Source organism: Acanthopagrus latus, chromosome 18, assembly GCF_904848185.1.
Source record: "Acanthopagrus latus isolate v.2019 chromosome 18, fAcaLat1.1, whole genome shotgun sequence".
Lineage (NCBI taxonomy): Eukaryota > Metazoa > Chordata > Actinopteri > Spariformes > Sparidae > Acanthopagrus > Acanthopagrus latus.
In genome coordinates this window covers 20,119,381-20,136,332 of record NC_051056.1, presented here as the reverse complement: position 1 = coordinate 20,136,332, position 16,952 = coordinate 20,119,381, and the positions used below count along the sequence as shown (strand labels likewise).

Sequence of the window (16,952 nt, the reverse complement as noted above, 5' to 3'; positions counted from 1 at the left end):
AAATTGGTGATAAACAGCTGGAAATAGCGAGGAGGGAAGAAAATACAGCAACCACACAATGCAGAGAGAAAATAAAAGACTGAAAGAGAAGGGCAAGATATTGGTGTCCATGTTGTGATGGATTTCAAAGTGTCCTAAGATGGGGGTGAAATAAACAAAATAAAACAGTCGTCGTTTCCAAAGTGGGAGGCATCCTGAGGTTTTAAGGCGAGTTTCCATATACTGTCAAAGAGAGCTGGCTCAATGAAGTAAAAAAAAAAAAACCCAAAACAAACGAAAACACACAAACAGATAATCAGAATACCTCAATTCTTCTGTCTTTCAAGTCTTGACAAGAGAGGTCTCTCTTTTGTTATCTTTTTATGAAGGTCGGCGTAGGGGCTTGAAAAGGAAAAGTTCTCTCTCTTTGTTCTCACTCCTACTGAGACAAACCAAGTCATTCATCAATCTTGGCAAAGCAGAGAGATAGTAGTGTGTTAATATTCACGAGGACGTGCAGGTAGGAGGTGTGCACTCTGCTGTTCCTGTTTAAAATTCAGCAATCTTTTAATGTTTTTTTTTTTTTTTTTTAAACATAAGAGTTTTTGATTGTCTGCAAAAGTGGATTACGTTTTCAGAAGTCTCTCTCACATACACTTAGAATGAATCAGTGCTTTTTTATGACTGTAATTTGAGAATGTCACGTCATTTCAGCTGGCGTAAAAACATAAAGTCCAGGTGAAAGACTGGAGCTGAGGAGAAGACAAATAACAGCCTCATCTGGACGGCTATCCGAGCTGACATTTCTGCTCAAATCATAAGCCTGTCTCTGTGTGTGTGTGTGTTTGTGTGTGTATGTGCGTGCGTGCGTCTGCGTGCGTGTGTTAGCGCATGTGTAACAACCCTTTTGGTGAGAGTAGACGGATAACATTTCACAGTGTACTTCATTTCTGCAGGCCTGGCGCAGAGAAAAAAGAAAGATCGGGATCCCAACAGCTGAACATTATCTGCGTTCACCTCCTAAATATCACTCTTCCTCAGGCAGGAGTGGATCTGAGGCACCGTGCTCTTTTCCCAAAACAGAAACCTTCAGCGGACTCCAGCCCCCCCGCCCCTTTCCATTTCTATGACTCTCCCTCCACCCAGAGTTGCTTTCCTCCATAACGATCCCCCTTCCTGTCACCCTCGCTGCCTTTGTCGTTCCACCTCTGAGGACATTTCTCTCTACATTGCCTGTCCACCCTCTGTTTCTCTCTCCTCAAACTGACAATCCTCTGATAGTCAATGGAGGCCACTTACCCTACTTTTTCTTAGATCATTACATCTCTTGAGCTCTCTCCCTCCTCTTTCACTTCTTGCTCTGACACTCTGAGTGCTTCTTCTCTTCACTCCCTCTATAGCTTTAAATTGCTGAAATACATCCCGCGTAACTTTTCACACTCACAATCCAGGTTTTTTCCTTCCCTAACTCCCACTCATCTCTCTTGATTCCGCTGTGATGCCCAAAGTGAGCGAGCAAAATCTCTCTCCTTCACTTCTGTGACCTAAACCGTTGTGGAAGGACTCCAGGCTGCATTTAGCCATCTGGCATTCTGAGCAAATTCCATGTGGTTTCAAAGTACTGAAACTGAATATGAATAATTACAAAATTGAAAGGCAGGTTAAAGGATAGTTTCACCTAAAAATGAAAATTCATATATTATCCACCCAGCCCTCAAGCCGATGGAATGCCAGGTGAAGTTTAGCCAGCAAGACATTTCTGGAACTTCGCAGCAAAGCAACATCGCAGCCTTCTCCTGAACAACTGCAGTCTCAACAACCACAAACTGATTATCAAAGGTAACACTGACAGTGCAGCCACTTCAGACAGCATACGTGCTAACACTCGTGGCTCAGCAGCTGCAGTGAAGATTTTGACTTATTATCTTTATAAATAAACAATAAATAATGTCTTTTCAAAACTGTAGACCGGTAGATAATGACTACATTTTAAACAAAGAAAGACGATCCTTGCTTTTTTTTTTTTTTTTGGCACAGCTTGATACAATGTGGAGGCTTCATAGTCATGCTGGTGCTCCTGCTGCCGCTGGATGAAACCCATTGTGGTGGTTTGAGAAAGAGGTGTGTATAATAACTTGTTGATTCAAGTGAAAAGACCCCTGTACAGGCACTCAAGTGTAAACAATATTGTGAGACTCGAAGAGAAAATGAGCGAGAGGAGGCAAACAAGCGTACACCTCAGCCAGGATGTGTTATGTGCTGTGAATCTCCTGTGTGTTATTCAGATTTAGAGACGACGATAAACTCCACCTCGGGCTCTGAGCTGGAATCGTACGCAGTTTCTTATCTCACCCTATGAAATACCTTTTCCACACACATATACGAACACACACACACACAAACACAAACAGAAGCTTTGGGCAGAGGGGATTACCCTCAAAGATGTTAGATTACGCAGATAGAAACAAATACACTGATGCTTGGACCGGAGGAACTGAGGAAATCAATAGGTCATCTTCAGCATGGATAAAGGAGAGGAGCTGTACTGTTAGATCTTTGATCCTTTTTTTCTGCGTATGTTCTCTATGTGGATCTCACTCTCTGCCCTACTACCAGCAGAATGTTCAAACCCCATCTGTTACCTGTTAGGAAGGGAGACAAAGACAAAAAGAGAGCAGGTGAAGGAAAAGAGAAACATAGCTTGAGGTAACAGATGGTTTCTTATCAGCTTCTGGGTTCACCACAAAACATGAGGCCAGAAGACAAACTATTACCAGAACTGCAACTCTAACTGATATCTTGATCCAGATTTATGTGTTACACAAGGAGTTAAAGGGCATCTTCACTAATATAACAAAATAAAGTATGTGCATATGTGAATAAAGTCATAAAAATCCTCTTGTTGCTCCTGAAGAAGCTTCCTGTAATCTGACAGATTGTCTCCCGTGATGTCACTCAGTGGTTAAATAGCACTGTGGGTATGGTAGGCTCATGTTTTCAATCAATCAATCAATAAAGCAGAAAAAGAGATATCGCCTTATTTTCTTTCTTTTTCCTTTAAAAAAAAAAATCTGGTGTCTAAATTACCCACAATGCAAGTTAACCTCTACGCACCCACCCGCCCGCCGGCGGGCGATTGCAGATAACTGACTGTTTTTTACAGTGCGCAGTGACGTAACTCGCTTCAACTTTCATCATTACAGACATACTATACGTCGTTGGAAAGGGTAGAATCTCAGCAATTCATTCATCCAGTTGATTTTGCAGAAATCATGAGCACTAAACCATAAATCATTTATATTTACCAGCATGGTAAACGTGAGATACAAGAAACGCACGGCGACTCCCTACCTTTGACGCGGCCATAAAGCCGTAATATGTGTCCGATCCTCAATTATTTATATTCCAGTTGTCCGTAAGAATCCACTGATCAAAAGCATCAAAATGGTTTTTCATAAAATTATTCCAGGTTGTGAATATCGTCCTGTAAAGTCCATTTGTTTACCGTCTACCGACTTTGTTTGTCAAATAAAATCCAGACTTCGCCGGCCGTATGTTTATTTTCTCTAGTTCCTGTATTGTGTTGTTGGGTATGCTTGTTTTCATCACTTTGCTGGCTACAAAACAAAAGTGTCCCCATCTTTTTCCGTTCAGTTTTCACCCCAGCACAGCCCGTGAAGTACATGGAGCGCTCCTTGTTTAAAGGGCCAATCGGCTTTGTTTACTGTTATTTGCCGCCTTAGTACGGGGATAGCGTTTTGGCTATCAACATGTCAATCACTCAGACTTCTAGCCAATTATTTTACCTTTCCAACGATGGTAGGCGTGCCCAGGTCCGTTTTGTACGAGCCGAGGAATATCGCTGCGTCTGGCAGCTAGCGCGCTAACTTTGCGCAGCAGACGCACTCGCAGCGGACATTTAAATTTTAATGGACGGCAGTTTTCACAGTTTACAATGGCGAAATCCACAAAAAACACTAAATATGTCCGAGAAGAAGACCTGGAATGGATCATGGCATCATCTGATGAAACTGTAGACAGTGAGTAGGACTCTGAGAGAGAGGAGATGTTTGCTAAGGGCCTCGACGACATCTTAGATCGGTGAGTAACGTTATCATTGATGATGTTTGATTTATTTATTTAGCCATGAGTGAAATTTGAATGAAAGTTAGTGGGAAGGGGTTCTTATGCTTACAGTGAACAGTCCAGTATACATTAGCATTTCATAAATGACGCTAAATGTTTAGGGCCCCAGGGGCTAATTAGCCTAGCTAGCCTCAACTACTCAACCAAAGCTAGGTAATCCTTGTAATTCTGTCCTATGATGTAATTCTCTTTGAGCCTCTAATTCCTTTTTATTTAGATTTTTTTTATTATCAAGCTTGTAAACAAATTGAATTAGATCTTTTTCACTGACCGGACACTGGGAATATTCCCCCAATTCAATTATTCTGTTTATGTACGGTTACTTTCCTGATGTTTTTGTGTAATATGTAATATCATATATCTGTGTTTATTTATTTCCTATGTAAATGGCACCCTATTGAATTGCATTTATATATTTTTTCATTTTTCATTATATTTGGTAACATTTGTGCATTGCATTGTGTTTTGTAGGACACAGTCTGAAGACAGTGACGTGGATTGGGAGCCTGAAAGTGAGGCAGTCAGACGCCCAACCCCCTCTCCTGCTGAAGGCGGTCATCAGAAGTGCCAACGATCCTCCTCTGCATCCACCAGTGCTACCTCCCCCACTGTGTACATACAGTATTAGTATATTGAAAGATAATAAAAGCCTTGTTTGAAATTCACTTCAGTATGTCATTTTTGTATAATGGTTACTATTCTGTAGAGTCTTGTCGCATGACAATATCTCAATATGGCCACCTAGAAGTGTGTGGAAACCCCTCCGACCACCCATCAAATGAATGTGTGAAAACATTATGTTTTGAATCATGGAGGAAGGCTTTATAGTCACCAAAATGCTTCAGTAATGTTTCCAGTGTCACAGAAGTGAGAAAAAGCATTTGGCACAATTTGGCCATTTGGAGACGTTTTGGAGAGGTTTGTGGACGCCAGTGAAACCACAAACTAAAAACTCCATAACTCCCATAAGGTTAGGCCGAGAAGTCTGAAATTTCATCCAGGTGTAGTTGACAAGATGTAGAAGGTATGTGGTATATTGCCATATGCCTTACCTAAAGCACATCTGAGTTATTGTTATTCAAAAATGACCTATTTTTTTCGAAGAAAAAAAAATGTTTTAGAGCCATGTTTGAACTGATGTCATTTAGGTTGTGTGTATGGTATGTGATGGAAAAATTCCTTTTCATTATGGGTTGATGAATTTTGAGCTATGCAAATGCATGAACACCTAACCTCTGCCCTATATGATTGTAACAGTGTCACGAACCAGCCAAAACTCAGATAGAAAGTCGTCTTCTTGTCTTATGTTTTATGTCTGATAATTTTATGCTTTGCACAGAGTCCCAGGTCATGCGTCATGAAGTTTTAACTTTACGTCTTGTGTCGATGAGAAGCCTGTCTGATTGGGATAGTCGTATGTACGTGTGTGTGTGTGTAGCTTAATCACTGCTGGCACCGAGAGTGCTTGTCTCTTCCCCTGACCTTGTTGATATCTGTGTATAAAATTGTGAACACTCCTTTACTCGGGGCTCATTCACTCAGCTCATGAATTTGACTGTGTGGTGAGTCCATCTGCAGATGGTTGGATTAAACTTACCGAAAAGACAGATCTGACTTTACTCTTTTATTGACAGAAATTTCCACCACAATTTGGCGACGAGGGATGGGATCACTTCTGTGAGAGAGCGCCTTAAACTCAGTGCAGACGGTTCAAAGGGTACCCGGGAGCTCGGACTCCAAAACCTCAACCTCGCCATCAAAGGAGCAGAGACGTGAGGGCCTGACGCCTGAGACAAGGTGGCTCGCTCACAGCTGTGATCTACAGAACCGTGTGGAAGCTGTCTTCTCGGTAAGCCAATATTCAACAGACCGTCGGTGTGTGTGTACGTACTTCGATTCTCGCCACTTTTGGGTGGGCGTGACAGGTGTGTCAACAGGGCAGGTTTGGGTTTCGAACCGCTGTAGAATCAAGGAAGCTTCAGAAAATGTGTGTGTACGTACTTGAATCGATTCTCGCCACTTTTGGGTGGGCGTGACAGACGTGTCAACAGGGCAGGTTTGGGTTTCGAACCGCTGTAGAATCAAGGAAGCTTCGAAAGGGTTTCAGTCCCTGTGAGTTTTTCTAGAGAACTCTGGTTTGTGATAGAGAGGAACTGAGAGCCAGCGAGCACTGAGTTTTTCCTTCTTGGGAGTAGAGCAAATCACGTGGGAAATTGATGCCCGGATTTGTCCCTCTCTCTCGTTAGGGGGAAAGTAATTTCTCAAAGTGGGTCGCAGTGCCAAGGGCCTGCTCAGACACAGACAGAACTAACTTTTCATTTCTTTCCTATGCATCGTTTTCCTTTCTTTCCCTCCTCTGAGTGACTGAAAAAAAAAAAAAAAAAAAAAAAAAAGGGTGCCGGACGGAAAGGGAGTGTGCATGTGTCAGTTTTCTATCCCCAGTGGGTTTTTCCCGAAGTTACAAATTCTGCGGATTGGGTTTTTATTAGAAAACAGTTATTTAGGTCATTGCATTGCCTTTTATCCATTTCTTTTGTTGATTTTACCGCTCCATGGTCTCATATCCACTCGAGTGAAAGAAAAATAGTTTTAACAACGCCTTGTCCTAAACAATTCGGGGGTAACAAAAACCAAAATGGGTTCAGGAAACAGCAAAATTCAGGGGGACAACGATTATCCACTCAAGCTGACCTCCCCTCACATTCAGTATATGAATGCCAATTACGGTAAGAAGAGTGTGGATCTACTTGATGTGTGGGTCCGAGAGTGTGGGTTTCCAAGTGCTGGCAGTTTTAGCACCAAACAACTTAACGCCTTAAAAAGCAAACTAAAACAAAGGGAAAGCAAGGAGAAAAAAGGGAAGAGGGGAAAGAACAAACAGACATTTGAACCAGATTGTAAGGCTTTCACAAATTGCCAGGAGGAAGCTTTTCACAGGGATAAGAACAGGCAGGCAGGGCCAGCTCCTCTAACCTCTCAGTCTCAGTGTCTCAAACTAGATCCCGATCTGGACTCGGCTCCAGCTAAGTCGTCTGCACCACCTGCACCGTCTGCACGCCACGAGAGGACTCCAGGGCCACCGGATGTAAACTGGGAACCAGCAGCTGGGATGTCCTCCGCGCCGCCCACCTTCCTACGACACCTACCACCCATCGTACGGCGAGAATTCCACCCAGGGTGGGCCAGAGCGAGGCGATTGCTGGTGGTTGAGAGCCTAAACACACCACCACCATATGCCACCGTCAGCCACAGCCCTCACCACACATGGAGCAACTCTGTGTACAACTTCCAGGCTCCCATGGTGGAGGTGGCGGGGAGTGAGGGTCGAGTGCAGCTGGTTTATAGGCCTTGGACATACAGTGACATGAAGGACGCTGCCGCATCGCTTCCAGACGTCTGCAATGGGGGAGCGGAGTTTGCGGTTCAGCTCATAACGTTTTGCCGACAGTTCAAGCCCACCACTGCTGAACTGCAACGCCTGCTGATGGTTCAGATGGGTACAACGTGGGCCCGAGTTGCGGGCGACTACCCCGTGGAGGACATTAGGGTAGAGAACTCTGACTGGGCCAGCAAAGACAATTTGGTATACAAAGACGTCATTGGGGGACTATGTCACAGAATCAGACAGACCTTCCCTCTGAAATTAGACATGGGGAAGATTTCTGCCTGCAAACAACGTGACGATGAACTCTTAGCGGACTATCTGGTCAGGCCGCAGGCCACACCACACACAGTGGCCTCGCAAAGCCCTGAGTCATGGGAGGTATCCATGAAGTCACTCCCTGGGAGGCCCAGCTACGGGACCGCTTCATGAATGGCATGAAGCCAGAGATCAGCAGAATGGTGAGAGAACAATGTGTGAGCTGGGACAATGCAAATCTCGAAACCGTTGAGGAACGGGCCAACCACGCAGAAAAGTTCCTCAACGATGAAAAGAACTGAAAGGCGACAAGCTTGACAGAAAGACTCCAATTGGCTCAGTTGGCATCCTACGAGCACCAAGCAAGGGGTTGCGAACGAGGACGAGGAAAGGGACGCCGGGGCAGATTCAAAAAAACGCCCTGGTGCCTGTCATAGATGTGGAAAAATGGGACATTGGCAAGACAACCACCCAGAGAACGACGCAACGGACGACTGACTAGCTAGGGAGCCGAGTACAGTGACGGACGAATCTGGTATTGATGCACAGGCTGGGGAGGAGAAGCAACCTACGCATCTTTCACGTGAGAGCACCAACACTGACACACACACACCACAAGAGATGTATGCCCTTACACTGCAAGCTATCACATATCTTGAAAATAAACAACAGAAAGGTACACTACTCCACTTGCATGCGAAGATGAGCTACAGGGCCGTTTTAAACACTCTTTCCTGCTTTCTAAACACTGTCCCGTGAATTTCATGGGGAGAGATCTAATGTGTGCTTTGGGTATTGGTTTAAGATAGACTCCGAAGGGGTTAGTGGTGGTTGGGGAAGCAGCCACATTCGTGAAGTATGGTAAAGAAGATCTTTTTTACTCATATCACTGGCAGCTCCCCCTCACAGCTCTTGATTCTGTAAATCACACCCTCCTGCAGACAGCCAGAGCATGCACAGCGCACACACGCAACACACACGCAGACATGGTGAGAGCACAAGACCTTCAGTGCACAGCACATATCTCCCTCGGTCCTGATACGAGCTTTGAAAAAAACTGGTGCAGGGAGAGACAGGGACAAGATAACTGAGGCTTGTGTGGTTGTATTGGAACGACTAAATGTGTGTTGCTTCTGTAACCTTGACGGATTCCCACTCTCAGCGTTTGTTCTCGGTACCGAACTTTGACCCTCACATTCCATTGATCAAACCAAAGGGGAAAGGGTGGCAGGAATTGGGACCATGGACCAGGGCATGCAATGATGCAACAGGTTGTACACAGACGTCCGATCCACATGTTGAGTATCACCACAGTTTGAGAACATACAGAAAAAGGTTTTCAGCTGTAGTAACTGCAGTATGATCTGTCGAGCTCATACCTGACACAAAATGGGATTTGTCAAAATTTGTCAGGTCAAATAAGGGTTGTTTTGATTATTTTTTGTTGATGACGTCACTGAGGTACCAGAGTTCCGAGTCACCAACAATTTTTAACGCAGCACTGCACGACAATTTGGATTCTTTAAGGCTGCCCAGCAATAGTGCACTGTTGACTTATGTGGATGATCTGTTGATTTGCTCTCCCACCAGAGAAGCCTGTGTAGCAGACACAGTGGCCTTGATCTCCCATCTGGCTGATAATGGACACAAAGCAAGCCTGTCAAAGATGCAGTTTGTCTGTGAGAAAGTTGTTTTCCTAGGTCATGTGATCACAAGGGAAGGGAAGATTCTCTCTCCCTCCAGAATAGCTGCAATCCAGTCTATTCCGAGGCCTCTCACCAAAAAGCAGGTAATGAGTTTTTTGGGTATGACGTCATATTGCAGACAATGGATCCTGAACTACGCATAAATAGAGGCACCATTGGCAGCAATCGCCCATGGGAAAGGCCTCAATGCGAACGACGAAGTTGACTGGACAACTGACGCTGACAAAGCATTCACTGACCTCAAACTGGCCCTGCAGTCTCCCCCGACTCTGGGCCTGCCTGACTGCTCACGACCTTTCACCCAGACAGTCGACGAAAAGGGTGGGTACATGACTTCCGTATTGCTACAAGACCACGGGGCCGCAACAGGCCTGTAGCGTACTTTTTCATCAAAACTTGATTCAGTGGCGGCAGGCCTGCCTGCCTGCCTCAGAGCTGTGGCTGCTGCAGAGAAAGCAGTGATGGCCTCTCGAGACATTGTAGGGTATTCTGATCTGACACTGCTGGTACCCCACGCTGTCTCCTTGATTTTGCTTAAGCAGAAAACCTCTCATCTCTCAGCTGCTAGGTGGCTGAGATACAACACCATTCTGCTAGAGCTCCCAAACATTACTGTGAAACGATGTACAGTTCTTAATCCTGCTACCCTTCTTCCCACAGCTGACGATGGAGAGGCGCACGACTGTGTTGCTATCATTAATGAAGTCTGCTCTCCCAGATCTGATCTGCAGGAAGTGCCACTTCAGAATGCAGACCTGGAACTGTTTGTGGATGGCTCAGCATCAAGGGACCCAGGGACAGGAAAGAACCAAACAGGGTTTGCAGTCACAACATTACATGATATTGTTCTAGCTGAACCTCTCCCCTTAAACTATTCCGCTCAAGCCGCAGAGCTTGTAGCCTTAACAAAAGCATGCACATTGGCCAAGGACAAGTCTGTTAACATTTTCACAGACAGTCGTTATGCCTGGGGAGTTTGTCATTCATTTGGCCAAATTTGGGCAAACAGAAAATTCCTGACGGCTTCAGGAAAGCCAATTGCACATCACACATAGGTTGCCTCCCTCCTCGATGCTCTGCTGCTACCAAAACACATCGCTGTCTGTAAATGTGAAGCTCACACTAACAAACCCGACCTCATTTCACAGGGAAACGCCAGAGCAGACGCTGCTGCGAAGACAGCAGCTAAGCAGCGACTAACAAAACAATGTGTTGTTATCCCTGCCTCACCATTGACATCTTTCGCAGATCTGCAGGAACTACAAGCGAAAGCCACTCCATAGGAGAAGGCCAACTGGAGGCAAGCTGGTTGCGGTGTCAAAGACAATGTTTGGTATGGTCCTAACAACAAACCGTGCTTGCCCAAATATCTTTTTCCTCACTATGCTAAGTTGACACATGGACGAGATCATGTGTCAAAAGGGGGAATGATGAGTGAGATACAAAGATATTGGTTCACAAAGGGCTTCTCAGCCTTCTCCCAAACTTTTTGCAAAAGGTGTGTGATCTGTGCCACAAACAATGCAGGGGAGGTCTTCGGACGCAACAGGGCGCCCATCCACCCCCTGAAAGACCATTTGATCATTCACAAATGGATTTCACTGAACTAATGCCTAGTGAGGGAAAGAAATACTGTCTCGTGGTGGTTGACATGTTTTCTAAGTGGGTGAAAGCCTTCCCTACATCCAAACAGGATGCGGCAGCAGTTGCAAAACTTTAATCACAGAAATCATCCCACGTTGGGGAATTCCAGCTAAAATTTCCAGTGATAATGGCACACCTTTTGTAAATACAGCCCTGAAAAGTGTGGGGGACTACTTAGGTATCGACCTAAAACAGCACTGCGACTACCACCCAGCAAGCGGAGGTGCCATAGAAAGAGAAAATGGCACCCTGAAAAACAAACTTGCTAAATGTTGCGAAGAAACAGGTCTGTCATGGACCAAAGCCTTGCCAACCGTCCTCATGCACATGAGGGCTAGAATCAGAGCTAAAAACAACCTTAGCCTTTTTGAAATCTTGTTTGGTCAACCTCTGCACACCGGGATTGGGCCCGGCACGAGACAGCTCCCAGGGACAGGTCAGTGTGAGGATGAAATGTTGCGTTATTGTGCAAACCTGTCCTCTGTTCTTTCTGATATTCACAAACAGGTCAAGGACGCCCCAGCAGCCCACAAACTGCATGATTTGGAGCCAGGGGATTGGGTCGTCATTCGAGATCTCAGGAGAAAGAACTGGAGAGCTCGCAGATGGAACGGTCCCTTCCAAGTGCTTCTGACCACGGAGACGGTAGTGAAGATCGCAGAGAGAGCCATCTGGGTTCACGCCAGCCACTGCAAACGGGTTCCAGAGCCAGCGGACGACACCTCACAGAGCGTGCTTATTGTAGAATAATCATGACTGATGTTTGAGCATGTCTTTTGAGCTGTGAAAAGAATCTGTTTTCCAAGCTGACTTGATTTTTTTTGTCCTTCACTATTACTTACGAAGGAATTTTTTTTAATCTAGTCTGTAGTGAGCATAGTATGCTCAAAGGGAGGAATTGTGATGGAAAAATTCCTTTTCATTATGGGTTGATGAATTTTGAGCTATGCAAATGCATGAACACCTAACCTCTGCCCTATATGATTGTAACAGTGTCACGAACCAGCCAAAACTCAGATAGAAAGTCGTCTTCTTGTCTTATGTTTTATGTCTGATAATTTTATGCTTTGCACAGAGTCCCAGGTCATGCGTCATGAAGTTTTAACTTTACGTCTTGTGTCGATGAGAAGCCTGTCTGATTGGGATAGTCGTATGTACGTGTGTGTGTGTGTAGCTTAATCACTGCTGGCACCGAGAGTGCTTGTCTCTTCCCCTGACCTTGTTGATATCTGTGTATAAAATTGTGAACACTCCTTTACTCGGGGCTCATTCACTCAGCTCATGAATTTGACTGTGTGGTGAGTCCATCTGCAGATGGTTGGATTAAACTTACCGAAAAGACAGATCTGACTTTACTCTTTTATTGACAGAAATTTCCACCACAGGTACATGCTGGGTAAGCACATTGTCAGAAACTAGAGGTTCTCAGCTTTCAAGTGAAGTATCATACATCCATCTGGGACTTGTAGTTGTTGTGTTATAAGCTTTTCCATTTGGGTATGCTAATTAGGCGAAAATTACCAACAAAGGTGGGTGCGAAGGGGTTAACCACCGAGTGATATTACTGCAGGCGGTTTATCAGGTTACATGCAGCTTCCTCTAGAACCATAAAAGGGCTTTACACTATTTTTCCACATGTGCAATAGTAGGGTGGTGAGGAGGTTTTGTTTTCATCTGCATCCGTTTGTTGTAGGGGGATTACATAAAAACAAATGAACAGATTTCAACAAAACTTGGATTGGGAATGATGTTGACCCAGAATAGACCCCATACACCTTTGGTGCAGATCAGACTAAAGGGACAAGAGGGATGGGAAAGAGAAGAATCGTTACTTTTTGGTTGTTCTTACAGTTACGGTTTGAAAAACACGGTGAGGACCCAAATGCAGACAACACACAGGAGGCAGGATAGGGGGAACAAAAGGCGAGCTTTAATAAAACAAGGCTGAACGGTACCAAACCCGAAGAAACCAGATGAACCAAAACAAAAGAAGACAAAGTGGCAACAAAGAGGGCTGAAACAAAGTGAAAACAATAGCAAAGTACCAATCAATGAAATCAACAAGGCACAAAAGACCAGAAACATACCAGACACGAAGAGACACTGGAGAAGACGTGGGTGGGAAACACAGGGTGGCATCGGAGGGGAAGACAGACGAACACGGAACAAAGTGACAAACACATGAGGGAGAACAAAAACTATGCACAGACACAATTACGAGGAGATCAGGTACAGGTGGAGTGAGGCGGGAAAAGGACGTGATGAAAAGGACCAGAAAAACACAGGAACACCTCTACCTCTTGGAATATACTCTCTATAATCCCCTGCCAAGTGACCTTTATAGTGAATCATGAAATATGTTTTGCTCGAGTGGTGTAAGGCAAAAGTCGATATTTTACTTCACTGTTGGGAAGGGGGGCAATAAACAGAAAACATTCTCAAGAGCAATTCCTGAACTAGATACCCCTAAATATTTTAAGGACAGCCCAGGAAATGTTCCAGCCCTGTTTGTCGCGACAAAAACAGGTGTCCCCCCCCCCCACCATAATTTCCGTCAATGGTATAATAAAGTTTCCAAAATGTCACATGAGCCAATGGAAAAGCCATTAATTCACCAAATGCATTAAGAATTACTCTCATAACTGCCGACATTTACGCTCTCGCTGCTAGCTTATAGCTCAGGGCAAGTCAGACTTGTCCACTTAATAAGTTGGGGCTAATATTTGAATTCTTTCGGGGTGGCTTCATGCAGACCATGAATTGTATTTTTAGCAGCCCAAACCACATGTCCAGGCTATCATCTGCGGTGTAATTTGTTTTGCCTTCGTAGTACCCAGGAGGAAGTGATAGTAAGAAGCCTGTCAGACTGTCAGCGTGTTTCTTACAGGAGAAGCTATCGATTAGCTGCAGGTTAGATATGAGAAACTGGTTTCTGGCTGGAAATTACCTTTTTTTTTTCTGCTTTCTGTCTCCCTCGTCTCTCAGATCGATGGAGACTCCCGGGGCACTGGGCAGACAAAACCCAGTGCTCTGCGTGTTTTTTTATACACACACACACACACACACACACACACACACACACAGGCCTGCAAAAGACAAATATGCACAATACACACCCGTGCATTGCTTCACTGAATGCCTTCTTGTGGGGGAAGTGGCAGATACACAAGTCATACAACAGATATAGTGTGTGAAAACATCTGCAAGAGACGCACAGGGATACCTTGCTCTCTAATACATCAGCTCATTTCAGTCCCATTCAGTTCCTCTTCTCCACCGCTCTGTTCCTCCAGCTGGCAATTAAAAAACACATTTTCACCCTATTTAAGTCTCTGTGGTCTTGTTGGATTTTGGAGGTTATTCAAGGGAACAGAAAGGCATTTTGTGGATTCATTAATCAGATGCAACCTCATGAAAGGTGAAGCAACTGTTGGCTTGGTGTTACAACAGAGATAACAGGAGCTCTGGTGCATGAATTAATTCAAAGGAAGAAACGATAGGTAAAAACTGATGTAATTTGGGGACAAGAAGCGACCTTGCAGTGCAAAAAGAGGTCACGTCTTGTGACAACTCAGTTCCGATTCAGGTAGCTCCAGACAAGACAGATGACATGTCGCCGGGGGTCTCTGATGACACCTTGACGTGAAGGATGAGGACATGACAGCTATTGTCATGGGAACACAGAGGATCAACACTGTCACATAATCTGTCTGAGTGACAACATGGTCTGTTTCTCAAAATCTTCATTTAGTGGAATTTCCCTCCAGCATCTTTGCTTCTTCCCTGCCTACTCTCTTGCTTCTAAGAGAATATTTTCTTTAAAAAAAAAAAAAAAAGCGAAACAATAAAACAAACAAACTTTGTGGTAAGTAGTCGATGCAGTCAGTTTAAAAATATTCTAATCAACATGTCTTTTGTGCAGGAGGAGAATAAGCATTGTGTATGTATTTTTTTTGTTTGTTTTACACTTTATTTCTATTGCACCCTTTAAACATTGTTACAATGTGTTGAACAAAGGTTAATATGAAATACAATTTAATCTGCAACACAATTAATTCAAGAGCTCATAATAGTACAATGAAAAAAGGGGAACAAAATACCAAAAATACAATAACACTTAATTTAAGGGGCACTATGAAGTTTTGGGGAAGAAATTCAAACTCAGATTTTAAATATTTGCAATATTAATGAGGCAGTAATACAAACTCAGGAATATATTCTTTTGCTGTAACTGACTAAACAAGCTGTTCTCAGAGGAAGTAAAATGCTTTTATACTACTTCTCCTCACTTCCTCATAATAATCACTACAGCCCCTAGAGGTGACAGGAGAATTAAATCTGTCTCCGTAGTTGACCTATATGGTCGATAACAATGACTGTTTTTTTATCGAGCGAGTGAAGAAAATCTTCCAGCCACTTCAATATTTTACCAGCATGTGGCTGTTGTTAATTTTGTGCCCTGGTTGGTGGCTGCACACTACAAGACTTACATCCCTCACTCTAAGTATCCACTGTGCTTTGCTTTTAACAGCAGAATATCATCACAATGTCTCTAAAGTCTCTGCAAAGTAACATTTTCAGACTACTATGGTTCTCAACATGATCCAGTTTACAGGGCGAGATCTCTACTTATCACCACTGTGGTTGCAAACAATAAAGCAGGAAAAGACATTCAGTTTGAAACAAGTTAATTAGTACACTCAACACTCGTGGCTTTGGGGATTAGGTAACAATGGTAATAAAAATATATTTTCAAGTGCTCTTTTAAGAACTGCTGCTTTAAAAGCAAAATCAGTTTGAAATGAATTAGATGTGTTACAACATTATGGAGAGAGCATTATTTGTGTACGTCTCTGTGAGTGTCTGTCTGTGTGTGTGTGTGTGTGTGCGTGGGTGTGTGCCGATGACGGGCAAGTCTCTGCAGCAGTTGAGACAAATGTTTAATTATATGGGATCAAAGGCACTCCATTATAAGAGAGCAGACAGAATGGAGGGGAGGAGAAGGAGTGGAGAGCAGGAACATAATCCATCCTCCTGTGAGCTCTGTGTGGCTGTCAGACAATGTTGCAAGGACAAATTTAATTTAGTCGAGGGATTTAGCTCATTCGGTGGCTGACTTTGCTTTGTGAATGACTGGTTTCCTTTGGCTGCGTCGGGCCGATGAAGAAACAGAATTAAAGGATCCAAACTCGTTCACCTTTGCGGCTCCAATTTGAACATCTAATTAACTTTTAAAAACTGGAAAGAGACTTTCATGGCCTAATGAGTTCGTATCGGCCCTGGCGTCAATTTGGGGGATTGAACTGCGCTTACACGTTTTTACTGCTGCAATTGATAATGCTGAAACTGTGAATTATTGCTTTTTAGAGAGCAAGAACACAAATACAATTTGGTAAATAGGCAGAGAGGATGAGAGCAGGGAATACAAATGGGATAAAAGAGATTAGTCTTCAGTAAAAATGACTGTATCCACTGCAGGAGACTAATAGACCACATTAACGTCCTAAGAGAGATAAAATACCAGGACGGAGAGTGCGTTTGCAGATAAAACTTTGCGTGTCTGGATGAAAGCTCACAGGTCGAATCCATGACCCTGTGGGGAAAACTGCAGAATAAATAGCTGGGAAAGTCTGTGAAGAAGACAACCCAAAAAAACACCTTCTTTCCTCTACAGATATCACTTGTGTGTGGAGAGATTCCCTGGCACAAGGGCATTGCTTCATAACATAACAAGACTGCCTGCCTCCCTCGGCCCACCAGAACCACGGAGCAGCCGGCCCCATTGCACCGAGCTGACAGGTGCAAAGGTCTGAGAGAGTTTAACCACTGCGCTGTTA

The 16,952-nt window shown here is 44.1% G+C and overlaps 2 long non-coding RNA genes across 3 annotated transcripts in view; one reads left to right on the top strand and one right to left on the bottom strand.

Moving 5' to 3' along the window:
• The window catches only part of LOC119007982, a 107,692-nt gene that overhangs the window by 50,345 nt on the left and 40,395 nt on the right, over nucleotides 1–16,952 (bottom strand). The window lies entirely within an intron of this gene.
• LOC119007981 lies at nucleotides 5,225–12,627 on the top strand. Its single transcript, XR_005071292.1, has 2 exons — nucleotides 5,225–5,285; nucleotides 12,501–12,627. It is a non-coding gene; the product is annotated as an uncharacterized LOC119007981 (long non-coding RNA).